General features: G+C 43.9%; 1 protein-coding gene across 1 annotated transcript in view; it reads right to left on the bottom strand.

Moving 5' to 3' along the window:
- LOC139765656 (uncharacterized) overlaps positions 1-12956 on the bottom strand; it is a 37933-nt gene extending 24977 nt beyond the window's left edge. The window contains exon 1 of the mRNA XM_071693362.1: positions 12866-12956. The gene's annotated coding sequence lies outside the window, so the exon portion shown is untranslated. The remainder of the gene's footprint in view (positions 1-12865) is intronic.
- Positions 12957-16215: the final 3259 nt, after the last annotated feature.

Genomic DNA, 16215 nt, shown 5'->3' with positions numbered 1-16215 from the left:
TCGCCATTTCCCGCGATAGCGGGGTAGCGTTAAGAACAGAGGACTGGGCCTTTGAGGGAATATCCTCACCTGGCCCCCTTCTCTGTTCCTTCTTTTGGAAAATTAAAAAAAAAAGCGAGAGGGGAGGATTTCCAGCCTCCCCGCTCCCTTCCCTTTTAGTCGTCTTCTACGACACGCAGGGAATACGTGGGAAGTATTCTTTCTCCCCTATCCCCAGGGAGAAGTACTTTTATAAAAGCGATGGATAAATGGAATGAAATAACTGGAAAGATGGTTAAAGCAGACAGTGTGCATGAACTTAAGTTACGTAATAGATAATTTTTAAGAGATTGGGGCGGGCCGGGCCCCATGAGTGTAAACCCCATCCCCGTTCAGTACAAATATGTAAGCAGACACCACCACCACCAGCAGCATCATTTTAGGGAGCGGCGTTGAGGATTTCAACGCGATCGTAGATATGAAGCCAATAGGAACGTCTCGTGGAGGATGAAGATTACGTGATGGATGTGAGGAATAATGGATTAACGTAGTGATATTGATGTAGTCATACGATCAGCAAGGAATTCATGAGACATTCCAGCTGGGATTTTCAAACCTTGGCACACGATTGGCCTGCGATAAGACTGGAGATAGAGAGAACTGGGTTAGGAAATTGACGATTAAAGATCAGATACTAATCTAACAAAAAAAACCTACGAATCCGTATTGCTACGCAAGTGATTGGATAAAACCATGCGAACGCTCGGAAGGAAAGTTGCAAAAAGACATGACGAGAAATTGGCTAACATATGATACATCCCATCGCCCCGTAGTGACATACATATATTTCTTCTCCCTCTCCGTTCAGTATCTATTGCCAGTGACGATGTCGTAGCGCATTTTCGTACGTAGAATAGGTCTAATGTTATAATTTTCTTATGGTATCTCGTTATAGTGAAAACTTATCTCGTCAACACTCTCGTAAAGTCATTCACCATCTAGCTGGTTGTATGAGGAATCGAAGTAGTGGATTGAGAGGCGTGGATCACACATCAGGCCACGGAGGCCCGGGGAACCAGCAAGGGTGCCCGTCATGGGTAGAGATGATGGTCCTAAGTAAGGGAGTCTGGGACAGTAGGATGAATCTGGTCGTGGATGATGTAGACACATTAGACACACCAGTGTCACCGGAATGATAAACATGGTCGTGTAGGTGATGGTTTGAAACAGAAAGAAATATTTCCACTGTATATATATATATATATATATATATATATATATATATATATATATAGATAGATAGATAGATAGATAGATAGATAGATAGATAGATATTTGAGAATTGACAGGCGAATTTGCAGCAGTTTCGTGGATTTCTTTTTTTCCCCTTTTTTTTCTTGCAAATTACGTACACACCCACTGAATAGATGGGTGATGTAGATAACCATTGTTGGCTAACTGGGAAATATCTTAGGTTCGTTAGGAGAGAAAAATGGTACGTACTCTCCTCTTAATACAAGATATTAGATTTAGCGGTAGTGAATAAATGAGTAATATATCAACTGATTCATCAAGACATGGACGGCGCCAGTGAATCTATTGGCTATTCATGACTAGTAGCAACTTGTAACTGCGGTAATAGATTACTCCCCTTGTGCACAACGGGACGATCCTTGTGCACGACGATACGATCCTCGAGCATGATGGTACGATCCTTGAGCACAACGGTACGATCCTTGAGCACAACGGTACGATCCTTGTGCACAACGGTACGACCCTTGAGCACGACGGTACGATCCTTGAGCACAACGGTACGATCCTTGAGCACGACGATACGATCCTTGAGCAAGACGATACGATCCTTGTGCACAACAGTACGAGCCTTGAGCACGACGATACGATCCTTGTGCACAACGTTACGATCCTCGAGCATGATGGTACGATCCTTGAGCACGACGGTACGATCCTTGTGCACGACGATACGATCCTTGAGCACGACGGTGCGATCCTTGAGCACGACGGTACGATTCTTGAGCACGACGGTACGATCTTTGAGCACGATGATACGATCCTTGAGCACAATGGTACGATCCATGGGCATGATGGTACGACCCTTGAGAGCGACGGTACATCCCTTATGGACTGGTCTTCGACCTAACCCCTGAAGGGCCAGCGATAAAACCATAAGAGTGCCCAAGAGGTCGTAGGCCAGGATAGCTAGGCTCAGACCAAACCTCGACAACAAGTCATGGTAGCAGCAGTGTGTCGAAGCTCAGAGTGGAACATGGACGAGTTCCTCAAGGCTTATGGACGAGTTCCTCAAGGCTTACGTGGGATGAAAGAGAGAGACTTTAAAAGTCTTCTTCAAAAGTGTCCAGACGGAACAGCATTCTTGCTGATGGTTGTATCTGGTACTTCTTTTCTTTAATTTCATAACCTCAGAACCCCCTTCTTTTTAACCAGGGATCTTGCGTCTGCCAGGCTGTGTGCTCCATCTAGTAACAGGGGATGTGATGGACTCCTTCGGTGGTGGAGGCCACCCCCATGAGACTGTCCTCACGTCAACTGTGGAAGATAGACACAGCCTCGCCGAAGGTGATTTTCTCTCGCGGTGTAACCCCCTCGCACAGGCATAATGACCCGAATTCATTCGATATATTCAATCTATTTTTTCCCTTACCACCTCCTGCCTTAAAAGAGAGTATCTCGGTCCCCTTTGTCGCTCAGGACGAGGAGCAAGCTTCCCACCCCTCTGTTGAACGACTTAAGAACCCAGGAACAGCCAGTGGTGGAGAAATTGTCCCTGGACTTCTTGCTCTCATTGTCGTCTCGATAATTCAAGAACTAATGGTTATCGTAATGGATTCGCGAGGTTGTGTGTGTGTGTGTGTGTGTGTGTCTGTGTGTGTGTGTGGGAGGAGGAGGAGGGGAAGGGACGATTCATGTCAACAACACTCGAACTTGATGATCATCACTGCGGGTGGGTGAGGGCGTCAGCAGCAGCAATCCAGGCTGTACTGCCAGGTGTTGTAGCGATGTGCCTCCTGCTATCGACATTGCTGGATCAAGATCCAGGGAGATAAGACGAGAGTGTAGCAGCAGCAGCAGCATCGCGCGACACACCCCCCGGACGGGCGGGAACTCCCACGCTGGTCGTGTGTTTAAGACTGGACGATTGACGGAGCTGATAATCTGGACATGGACATCCCAGCTCCCCTAGGTCCTTTCTCACGTAGGGTTAGGGCGGTCCTAGCCACTGCGGCGTGCTAAAGAGCAACCTAGGTCCACCGACCGGGGCTAGGGGGAAGAGACAGCACGTCTCGGGTTGCGGCAAAAGTAATCGCCAACTTCCATGAGTCTGGCCAAATGGTCAACATTACCAGATACCGAAATTGGCCTGATCCCAACTAGGTCTAAATAACCCCAACAAGCGAACGGGGACCTGTAGTTCAGTCTGGTAGTTAGCCAGTAACGATCGTTCGTCTCGACACCACTGAATTTCTCAGGTCTCTTTTTCCCCAGGATGATCAATATGTACCTCACACTATATACTGTGCTCCTGTGCACATATGAACGTACGACTCCCGTGCACAGATGGTGTATACCTACCCTGCCCTCGTGTGTACACGATGTACACTCAATGAATAACAAGTATTATACACGTTTTTCACAGCCAACTGATGACGTTGTACACGTAGAATAGGGTCATACTTCCGGGACAGTTAGCATTTCTATGTAGTGTGTGACTGTGGATCCCAGAGGTGCTGTTGTAGGTTGGAGTGTTCACATTCATGTACTACTCTTCCTCGGGTCATGTAGATGTATGGTTAGTGTGCCTAAGATCATGTAGATATATTGGTAGTATTCCCTAGGGTCATGTATATACATTGTTAGTGTTCCTAGGGTCATGTAGATATATTGGTAGTATTCCTAGGGTTATCTACATACATTGGTAATGTTTCTAGGGTCATGTAAATACATTGGTAATGTTCCTAAGGTTATCTATATACATTGGTAATGTTCCTAGGGTCATGTAGATATATTGGTAGTATTCCTAGGGTTATCTATATACATTGGTAATGTTTCTAGGGTCATGTAAATACATTGGTAATGTTCCTAAGGTTATCTATATACATTGGTAATGTTCCTAGGGTCATGTAGATATATTGGTAGTATTCCTAGGGTTATCTATATACATTAGTAATGTTTCTAGGGTCATGTAAATACATTGGTAATGTTCCTAAGGTTATCTATATACATTGGTAATGTTCCTAGGGTCATGTAGATATATTGGTAGTATTCCTAGGGTTATCTATATACATTGGTAATGTTCCTAGGGTCATGTATATACATTGGTAATGTTCCTAGGGTCGGTTGTTATCGTAGGTTCCCCACACCTGTAATGGGAGCCCAGGTCGGGTTTCTACCCCTGGTATCCCCCAGCCTCTTACAATGGTTGTATCCTAGATCCCTCAGACCTGATACAGCGGAGCCCTTGTATTTGACGTACACATGACATTCTCATGACCCGGCATCAAGTCATATATTACATGTCAAAAAAGGAACATGTTCAGATAGGTTTTATGATGTGGGTAAGGAATCGCGTGTGCTTACGTGTTTCGGGCCGATGTGTGAAAGCGAACACTTGTGGCGACGGTTCCCAGCGGCAAACACCCTAACCAAACGTGTACTTGATTATCTCTTCTGTTCATCCACACCAGCTCCCTCTTACGCTTCTAATATCCCTCTGATAGCAGATGAACGATGGGAAATTAAACTATGCATTAGATGGCCCAGTTAGGAATATCTACAATGATATCATATGATCAAAAAACTTTTCTTCGGCGAAATAAAAGATCAGTGGTTATTTTAGGACACACAGGGTGCGCTGGGTCGGTTATTTTAAGAGCACGCGGCAAGCTTTTGCGTCACATGGATACTGTGTGGGTGTTGGCCACTCAGTGATGGGGGGCCGTTTTGATATTTGTTTCTTCCCCTACACCTTGCAAGCTTTGGAACTCACTACCATCTCATGTCTTTTCCCCAATAACTATGACCTGGTACATTTCAAAAGACTAGGTTTTTCACTACCTCCAAAATTCGTAAATACTTTCCCTAATGTCTTCTCTTTCCCTTTCATTAACATCTCTGTTTATCAATTAAGGCACAGCCTTGATGTGGACTCTCGTCCGTGACTGGAGTCTCCATCGTAAAAGAAAAAAGAAAATAAAAAGATCTGAGTGGAATCGTTTTCATAGCATATGATCTATGCTGAGTCGGTTCATCCTCTGAACACATGGAGTGTTATTTGTTTTTTTGAACATTGACAACATTTCCATTAGTTAATAGCAATACCGCAGATACGTTTAGAAATAGACAATAAATCCTTCGTTCCAAATGTACAGCGAACATTACTTGCACCTCCTGAGTCATATGAAAAGTTTACTAACGCATAGGTTCGAATTCTTGTTGCGGCAATCGGTCCACAGTCAACCCAGCTGTTCATCCACCCACAGGAGTTGGTCGATAAAATGGGTACCTGGCATGCAGGGGTCCCGGGTTCGAGCCTAGATGTTGGAGGTTTGTATGTTCTTTGAAAGTGCGCGTTCATCTGCAGGAGGAGGCAATCAAGTCTAATATATATATATATATATATATATATATATATATATATATATATATATATATATATATATATATATATATATATATATTATCCCTGGGGATAGGGGAGAAAGAATACTTCCCACGTATTCCCTGCGTGTCGTAGAAGGCGACTAAAAGGGAAGGGAGCGGGGGGCTGGAAATCCTCCCCTCTCGTTTTTTTTTTTTTTCTTTAATTTTCCAAAAGAGGGAACTGAGAAGGGGGGCAGGTGAGGATAGTCCCTCAAAGGCCCAGTCCTCTGTTCTTAACGCTACCTCGCTGACGCGGGAAATGGCGAATAGTATGAAAGAAAGAAAGATATATATATATATATATATATATATATATATATATATATATATATATATATATATATATATAGCGTTAATGGGATGGCCTTGATTAGGGCCTCAGCTGTCCGTGCCGTCTCAGGTAACATAAATAAAAGTTTTTATCTTCGAAACATCGGCATATTTTTCAACTCTTACCACACTAATCTATGAGTCTCTGATCTCTTCTTCTATCACGAATAGCCTCGTTAGGATCCCATGGTTTGTTGCCCTCTGAATTCCTTTGTACGTTGTACAATCGTAGCCTAGGTAGAAATAAGCACTGAATTCCTTTGTTAAGTTGTACAGTCGTAGCTTAGGTAGGTATAAGCACTCTGAATTCCTTTGTTAAGTTGTACAATCGTAGCCTAGGTAGAAATAAGCACTGAATTCCTTTGTTAAGTTGTACAATCGTAGCTTAGTAATACAATCGTTGCTGGCCTGCCCCTTCCTTAACTAATACCTTACCAGAATCTCGTACGTTTTGAAACCATTATGCCACTGTATAATTACGTGATGACATGCTATGTTGACGTGAAATTGCAATGAATTAACAAAACGTATGTCATCAGCAACAGACACAATGTTGGTTTTTTTTTTTTATATAAGTCCCCGTAAGAGGAAGAATTTATGAATTGAATGTATTTATGAATTTTCGTATTTACAAAGAGGATCGAATCCCTTTCTGAGGGTGAAATGCAGAATGCTTCTGGTTTAGTAGTATGATAATCAAGGTCTTTGCTTATTTATATCTGACGGAAGTTTAGGTTGGAATGAGGTTTGGTTGAAGCCATTTGTGCCTGATTTGAGACACTGCTTCGAAACGCAACCAGCGAATGAATTCACTAGCTGCACCCAAACGGAAATCCAAAATAAGGTAAACTAAAGTAGATCGTAGGTCAGCTTTATGTAGATCTTAGTTTAGATAGTTGATTTAGGTGCAAAAATTGATACGATTTTAAGCGACGCACAGTTTTTTTTGGGTATTTCGAAACACCTTTGAATCAGGCATTGGTAAACCACACTTATCCCATCATATTTCTGTCACGTAGGAAGAAAACACACATGAAAATTTACGAGAAAAGAAAAAGATAGAAAAAAAAGAAAATGACCTTCGTATCTGTGTTCCTTCTCCTCAGGAGAGGACGATGTACATGTATGGGTGATTGGTGTGAAAGCCACTGTTGCTGTCTTCTCTGAACGGGAGCAACACAGCTGGGTGGGAACGAGGGACCTGCCCCTGTTTGAAAAAGTCCTACGCTACTCACACACACACACACACACTCCCTCTCTCTCTCTCTCTCTCTCTCTCTCTCTCTCTCTCTCTCTCTCTCTCTCTCTCTCTCTCTCTTTATATATATATATATATATATATATATATATATATATATATATATATATATATATATATAGATAGATAGATAGATAGATAGATAGATAGATAGATATAGATATATATAATTTGATTTAAAGTAAGAGCAGATGGGGTTACGCATGTTTTGACACCATAATAACGGATCTCGGCTGGTTCATAATTATTACATACGCATGTATATAGACGCATGTTACTTCTAAACTTGTAGATGACGTATGACAGACGCATGTATATAGACGCATGTTACTTCTAAACTTGTAGATGACGTATGACAGACGCATGTATATAGACGCATGTTACTTCTAAACTTGTAGATGACGTATGACAGACGCATGTATATAGACACATGTTACTTCTAAACTTGTAGATGACGTATGACAGACGCATGTATATAGACACGTGTTACTTCTAAACTTGTAGATGACGTATGACAGACGCATGTATATAGACACGTGTTACTTCTAAACTTGTAGATGACGTATGACAGACGCATGTATATAGACACGTGTTACTTCTAAACTTGTAGATGACGTATGACAGACGCATGTATATAGACACGTGTTACTTCTAAACTTGTAGATGACGTATGACAGACGCATGTATATAGACACGTGTTACTTCTAAACTTGTAGATGACGTATGACAGACGCATGTATATAGACACGTGTTACTTCTAAACTTGTAGATGACGTATGACAGACGCATGTATATAGACACGTGTTACTTCTAAACTTGTAGATGACGTATGACAGACGCATGTATATAGATACGTGTTACTTCTAAACTTGTAGATGACGTATGACAGACGCATGTATATAGACACGTGTTACTTCTAAACTTGTAGATGACGTATGACAGACGCATGTATATAGACACATGTTACTTCTAAACTTGTAGATGACGTATGACAGACGCATGTATATAGACACATGTTACTTCTAAACTTGTAGATGACGTATGACAGACGCATGTATATAGACACATGTTACTTCTAAACTTGTAGATGACGTATGACAGACGCATGTATATAGACACATGTTACTTCTAAACTTGTAGATGACGTATGACAGACGCATGTATATAGACACGTGTTACTTCTAAACTTGTAGATGACGTATGACAGACGCATGTATATAGACACGTGTTACTTCTAAACTTGTAGATGACGTATGACAGACGCATGTATATAGACACGTGTTACTTCTAAACTTGTAGATGACGTATGACAGACGCATGTATATAGACACGTGTTACTTCTAAACTTGTAGATGACGTATGACAGACGCATGTATATAGACACGTGTTACTTCTAAACTTGTAGATGACGTATGACAGACGCATGTATATAGACACATGTTACTTCTAAACTTGTAGATGACGTATGACAGACGCATGTATATAGACACGTGTTACTTCTAAACTTGTAGATGACGTATGACAGACGCATGTATATAGACACATGTTATTTCTAAACTTGTAGATGACGTATGACAGACGCATGTATATAGACACGTGTTACTTCTAAACTTGTAGATGACGTATGACAGACGCATGTATATAGACACGTGTTACTTCTAAACTTGTAGATGACGTATGACAGACGCATGTATATAGACACGTGTTACTTCTAAACTTGTAGATGACGTATGACAGACGCATGTATATAGACACATGTTACTTCTAAACTTGTAGATGACGTATGACAGACGCATGTATATAGACACGTGTTACTTCTAAACTTGTAGATGACGTATGACAGACGCATGTATATAGACACGTGTTACTTCTAAACTTGTAGATGACGTATGACAGACGCATGTATATAGACACGTGTTACTTCTAAACTTGTAGATGACGTATGACAGACGCATGTATATAGACACGTGTTACTTCTAAACTTGTAGATGACGTATGACAGACGCATGTCTATAGACACGTGTTACTTCTAAACTTGTAGATGACGTATGACAGACGCATGTATATAGACACGTGTTACTTCTAAACTTGTAGATGACGTATGACAGACGCATGTATATAGACACGTGTTACTTCTAAACTTGTAGATGACGTATGACAGACGCATGTATATAGACACGTGTTACTTCTAAACTTGTAGATGACGTATGACAGACGCATGTATATAGACACGTGTTACTTCTAAACTTGTAGATGACGTATGACAGACGCATGTATATAGAAACGTGTTACTTCTAAACTTGTAGATGACGTATGACAGACGCATGTCTATAGACACGTGTTACTTCTAAACTTGTAGATGACGTATGACAGACGCATGTATATAGACACGTGTTACTTCTAAACTTGTAGATGACGTATGACAGACGCATGTATATAGACACGTGTTACTTCTAAACTTGTAGATGACGTATGACAGACGCATGTATATAAACACGTGTTACTTCTAAACTTGTAGATGACATATGACAGACGCATGTATATAGACACGTGTTACTTCTAAACTTGTAGATGACGTATGACAGACGCATGTATATAGACACGTGTTACTTCTAAACTTGTAGATGACGTATGGCAGACGCATGTATATAGACACATGTTACTTCTAAACTTGTAGATGACGTATTTCAAGGCTCTACATAATCCAGAGGGCGTTAAATCAAACGTGTATTTACAATAAGTTACAGTCTGAAGTTAAGTTTCAGCGTTCCGATCTTGTGCCATCTGTCATCTGCCATCTAGCTGGCCTACAAATGAGATGCTGCCATCTGCTGGTTTTGCCATGAAGTTGTTGAAGGCGATGTAGAGGCAGAGTCTTTATATTTTTCGTAAGTGTTGTAGATGTTGATGTGGGTGTTGTAGTTGTATTTGCTGGTTGTAGATGTTGATGTGGGTGTTGTAGTTGTATTTGCTGGTTGTAGATGTTGATGTGGGTGTTGTAGTTGTATTTGCTGGTTGTAGATGTTGATGTAGGTGTTGTAGTTGTATTTGCTGGTTGTAGATGTTGATGTAGGTGTTGTAGTTGTATTTCCTGGTTGTAGATGTTGATGTGGGTGTTGTAGTTGTATTTGCTGGTTGTAGATGTTGATGTGGATGTTGCAGTTGTATTTGCTGGTTGTAGATGTCGTACGTGATGTAAATGAAAAATTTGGTTGGACCGACTTTGTCCTTGTAAGATGAACATGTAGAATATGGTAGAGGTTGAAGGAGTTTGATAATGGTGATGTAGATGTGATTATTCTCGTAACGGTTGAAAACATGTAGAGGTACATGTTGTTCAAGGAGCTGCAGGTGTCTATGACTTGTTGATATAGATAGAGATTTCTGTGATGGCGTTGTAGACGAAAATTTGGGTGTTGTATGAGTTTTTTTTGTGATGCGGTTAGGTACACCTGTGCTTGTTACTGGAACAGTTTGTCAATATATGTAGATTAATATATGTAGATTAGATGTAGTAGCAGGAGCCATACTTAATGTAGATGTAGATGCGGTTAATGATTTAGTATTTCGTGGTGTGTATGTAAATTTTCGTGGTGCATATGTAAATATTAATGTCATGATAGGAGTTGTACTGGGTGATGTAGATTTAGATGTAGTGGAGGAAGGAAATGTATTTTTTTGTATGTAGGTATGGGTATAGTGAAGGGAAAAAGTTGTATTTGTTGATGTAGGTATAGTTGTGATGGAGGAAGGAGCTGTACTTGTTTGCGTAGATGACGTGGCTGATGAAGGAGTTGTATGGGTCGGTTGTAGCTGGATCTACGTTTAGACTATCTGTCTGTCTGTCTGTCTCTCTCTCTCTCTCTCTCTCTCTCTCTCTCTCTCTCTCTCTCTCTCTCTCTCTCTCTCTCTCTCTCTCTCTCTCCCTTTACGTATACGTATGCCATGTATCCATGTATGTTTTTGTATCCCTGTTAATCTATCGACGTCGCTGTAATCTCTGTATCTAGATGAATAGATAGCTGGAAGGCCTGAAGGAAAAGGTGGGATGGAGGAGGAGGTGAGGGGTAGGTGGTTGTATAAATGAATCCCCATAGCCTGAGAAGGTTATAGGACGATTGTATCACATTGTAACAAGCTACAACATCACATTTCCACAACACAGATTCACAACGTCGCCAATACCAAGCCACGACGCTGGGAGGACCTTGTTGCCAAGGGGATGTTGTAGTTGTTGCTGGCTGGGTTGTAATATACAGGTTGTTATTACCTGGGTTATTATTGTGGTGATGGAACCCTTACTACGTCCTTAGTGTTGGCCACTGAGAGGGGAAACACCCACCAGTTTTCGTACACACACACACACACACACACACACACACACACATATATATATATATATATATATATATATATATATATATATATATATATATATATATATATATATATATATATATATAACATTTGCCGTACGATATTCACACAACACAGAGCATTATCCGTTTTCTTTGTATGTGGCTTTGCTGACCTGGTTTCGTTGTCCTGACCATTTGAACGCGACGGAACCATTCTTAAGGTCGACAGGACGATTCTTGAGCACGAAAGGTTCACCCTTGAGAACGAAGGCACGATCATCGGGTACAACAGTGTACAGTCCTTGAGCGCGAAAGGTAGTATCGCTGAGTGTACGATTAACGCGACGCTTGAACACGACGGTACGACCCTTGATTATGATCTAGCCTGACCCTCAACATGACCTTTAAGGTTACAGGTCAAGGGTCAATACCCCAAAAGGTCGCACCGTTCGTGCTCTGAGGTCGTACCGTCGTGCTCCAGGATCGTACCGTCGTGCTAAGGTGCACTGTTACTGTGTACTGTGCAGACGGTGTGGTGGTTTGGGCAAGACGACCACGACCACCACCGCTGTTACGTGCTCCACCCCGGTGGTAGAAGCCTTCGGGCGGGCGGGGGTCGTGTGCTTCGCCCCTGCAGGAGTCGGCCGGCCACGTCACCAGCGGCGCCGCCACCACCGCCGCCCGCGGAGACGTCTTGACTCGTGAGTTTGTGGCGGCGGGCAGCGGCGGAGGAGGCCCCGGGCAGCGGCGGAGGAAGGCCCGGGCAGCGGCGGAGGAAGGCCCGGGCAGCGGCGGAGGAGGCCCCGGGCAGCGGCGGAGGAGGCCCCGGGCAGCGGCGGAGGAGAACCCGGGCAGCGGCGGAGAAGACCCGGGCAGCGGCGGAGGAGGGCCCGGGCAGCGGCGGAGGAACGCCCGGGCAGCGACGGAGGAAGGCCCGGGCAGCGGCGTAGGACGTCTTGCCCTGACTACCACGACGGCCTCCGTGACGGGGGTGTATGTGTGTGACAAACAAGTGTTTCTTCGACGCCAGATTCAAGGCAGGTGGTGTGGTTTCGACAGGTGAGAAGGAGGAGGAGGAGGAGGAGGAGTCACCACCAGCAGTTCAATATACACTTGCACTTCGCCACAGATGCTGGGCACACGTGCTTACACGTGTCCCATCTGCCCCGCTCCACACACACACACACACACCATCGATGCACATGTCGCTTTTGCACATTTGTGTTCACATTTGTGGTCACCTGGAGGCACACTGAGGACTTACCTGGTTGATGCAGGAGTGTCTGGTGGCTGGCTGGCTGGCGAGCTGCAGGTGTGCCGCAGGTGTGAACCCTCTGAGTGCGGAAACACGTGTGTGCCGACACCAGTCCCTCAGCTGCCGCCCTGGCTGACTCCCTCTCCTCCCTTGTGGCTGTTTGGGGGAGGAGGGGGGTTAGGTTGTGGGTGAGGGGGAGGAAGAGGAGGGGGGAAAGGGAGCAGCCACTATTGGCTCCCATACTGTACTACCTCCGTCGCTATCTGTACCACGACTCCACAGTACCGTCTTTACCATGTGTACCACTGCTGACACGCCCAGTGTACCGTCGTTACTCTGTGTACCACTGCTGACACAGCAGCTGTACCGTCTTTACCATGTGTACCACTGCTGACACGCCCAGTGTACCGTCGTTGCTCTGTGTACCACTGCTGACACAGCCACTGTACCCTCTTTACCATATGTACCACCGATGACACTTTCAGTGTACCGTCATGACCCTGTGTTCACACTGGCACCAGCCGTGCCCTTGGTCGACTTCTGTGGAGCCAGAAGGAGGCAAGTACATAAATAACACAACAAACTGATCATATGTGACTTTGATGTAGTGATGTCTACTGCGCTTGTTTCTAGTCGTACTTACTGCAGTGAAAATGGGAAACTTTTACAAGGAAAAAATGAGATGCATTTTCCCCTATTTTGTTTGAAATCGAAAATAACTTCATTTTTTGTTCGTTTTCTTTTTATATAGCCAAAGTTATTTTACAGAGAGATTGTAAAGTACGCTAACAGAGTCTGTGCAAGATTTGATTTTGATGCTCTAAAACGACTCTAAACATTGTTTTTTCAGAATCTAGAATGCACTGAGGCAGATATAGTCAAAATATCATAAAAAAAGAACATTCATTTCAGCAATGGGGAAAAAGAAAAGAATTATCTCAAGATATTTTGTTAGATTCATTGACGGTCAAACTTTATTTTATTTACATTAGTTTGCATCAGGTGGTCGTTGAAAGGTGCGGGTTTTGCTACTTGTGGTCGTTCCCTTCATAACCACGTCACAACCACACGATCCTTGACCACGACAGCACGTCCCTTGAGCACGAGCGTACGTCAGTCCTTGACCACGACAGTGCGACGGCAAACACTCGATTGGACGACCGTGCGCCCATGAAGGACTCTTAGGCATGATGACCTGTTCTAACTTGTCCTTTAAGGGTGGGTGAAATGTGAAGCCATCATACCCAAAGGTCGTTCCGTCGCGCTCAAGGGTCGTACGGTAGTGCTCAAGGGTCGTTTCATCGTGCTCAAGCGTCGTATCGTCGTGCTCAAGGGTAGTATCGTCGTGCTCAAGGGTCGAACCGTCGTGCTCATGGGTCGTACCGTCGTGCTCATGGGTCGTACCATCGTGCTCAAGGGTTGTATCGTCGTGCTCAAGGGTGGTATCGTCGTGCTCAAGGGTCGAACGGTCGTGCTCAGGGGTCGTACCGTCGTGCTCATGGGTCGTACCATCGTGCTCAAGGGTTGTATCGTCGTGCTCAAGGGTGGTATCGTCGTGCTCAAGGGTCGCATGGTCGTGCTCAAGGGTCGTTCGGTCGTGCTCAAGGGTCGTACGGTCGTGCTCAAGGGTCGTACCGTCGTGTTCATGGGTCGCATCGTCGTGCTCAAGAGTCGTGTACCATCGAGTTCAAAGAAGACAAGAAACCCCTTTCCTGACTCACAAGCTTAGGTAGTGTACTGTTCTTCTTGACTCAATGTACTTTCCTTGTTCCCATCATTCACCCAGGTTCCCTGCACTTGTTCCCGGCAGACTCTTGTGCATAGGAAGGTCCTTCGGACACTGAGACAACTAGAAGCAGAAATAAGAATAAGAAAGTTACTCTTAAGAATGATAAGTGGATGAAACACAGACGAAAGTCCCTGAGTAAAACAGATGCCTGCGTCCAGGTCTGGCAGTGAGAGAGTGGAGACCTTCCTCAGGGCAGCAAGAAGGAGTAATGGATGATTGAGCAACTGGGTTGGAGGTACACCAGGTCTGGCCAACGTTCAGTTAGACATCAAGTTATTTTTTTGGGCCAAAGGAATGTCAAGACGACTTGCCTGGTGACTTGAGAATCTCAAGAGCTAAGATATTCGTCAGAGACTTTGTGTCTGTCTTGCTGATGGAAGCAGATGCTGAACCAAGACCTTGACTCAGAAACACGTAAAAAAAAAAAAAGAATCCATTTTTTGTCCTCCATCAAGATGGTACTTTCTAAGTATATGGCTATTGGTTTCAGCACCGTCTACTTCATCGTCAGTTTCCTGGTGATAATAAGTTTACGATTTATATTCCCTTGTTCGTCGTACGGAGCCAGGAAGCGTCCTGACCATGAGTGCCGCTCATGGCCAGTTGCGTAATTGGACCATCTATGAGTTCTGTTCATGTCCAGGATGCCACTTGGTCTTACATGAATTTATTGTGTATGTCAGTGTTGTACGGTTTAGTGTGTGTGTGTGTGTGTGTGTGTGTGTGTGTGTGTGTGTGAAGTAATGACACCTGCAAGACACGTACCCTATAGGTTTTATCCTTCCTCACTACCTCTTAAGTCATATGAAACTGGACTTGGGCCGCCAGATCGGGACGTAACCAGCAGCTACTATCCATGCCTCGCAGTCACCCTTCGGTTACCACAACTACAACATCATCCCCGTGGAATGATTGCCATATGATCTCTCATCTGCCTTTAGAAAAGAACCTTTGCTGACATCGTTGATGTCAGAATCTTCCCATTATGAGAGCCATGAATGGTGTCAATACATCACAGGGTAGAGCAGTACCTCGCTCTATACCCACAGACCCCTCCCGTGTCTCAGCCTGACTCCAAGATGATATTCTCAGTCATAAACAACTCCTTGCTTCAACGTGTCAGTGTGTGGTACCCTGGATTAACAGGATGCACTAAGCTTTCTCAAAGCTTCTCCTGGATTACCTGGTTCCAGTTGAGTGTCATATCCTCGAAACAACAGCATTCCTTTTTCCCATGCGGTCCCTCTTACCATCCTGTGGGAGTACGCAAGACACCACCCCCCGCCAGGCGCTCCTCTGGTCGTGCTTCATGCTGCCAGTCCTCAGGTTTGTGTACGAGAAATGATCGAACTCCGACTTCGAAAGGATTCCTCGTCTACTTTACACGTATCTGTCCTGGATTTGGGATAGAAGCTGGCGCATCACCAGGGAGGCGATGTGTTACCACCATTAATGTCAAAAGATTTAGAAGGGGAAAAGATTTTAGCAGTCGGAATGAAGAATGTCTTTAACGTAGCATTTAAAGTCGGGCAAATGCCACAGAGGTTTAGGACAGGTGTTGCAGCCTACA

The sequence above is a fragment of the Panulirus ornatus genome, chromosome 4 (assembly GCF_036320965.1).
Source record: "Panulirus ornatus isolate Po-2019 chromosome 4, ASM3632096v1, whole genome shotgun sequence".
NCBI lineage: Eukaryota > Metazoa > Arthropoda > Malacostraca > Decapoda > Palinuridae > Panulirus > Panulirus ornatus.
Note: the sequence above shows the minus strand (reverse complement) of the source record. Positions and strands in the feature narration are given on the sequence as shown.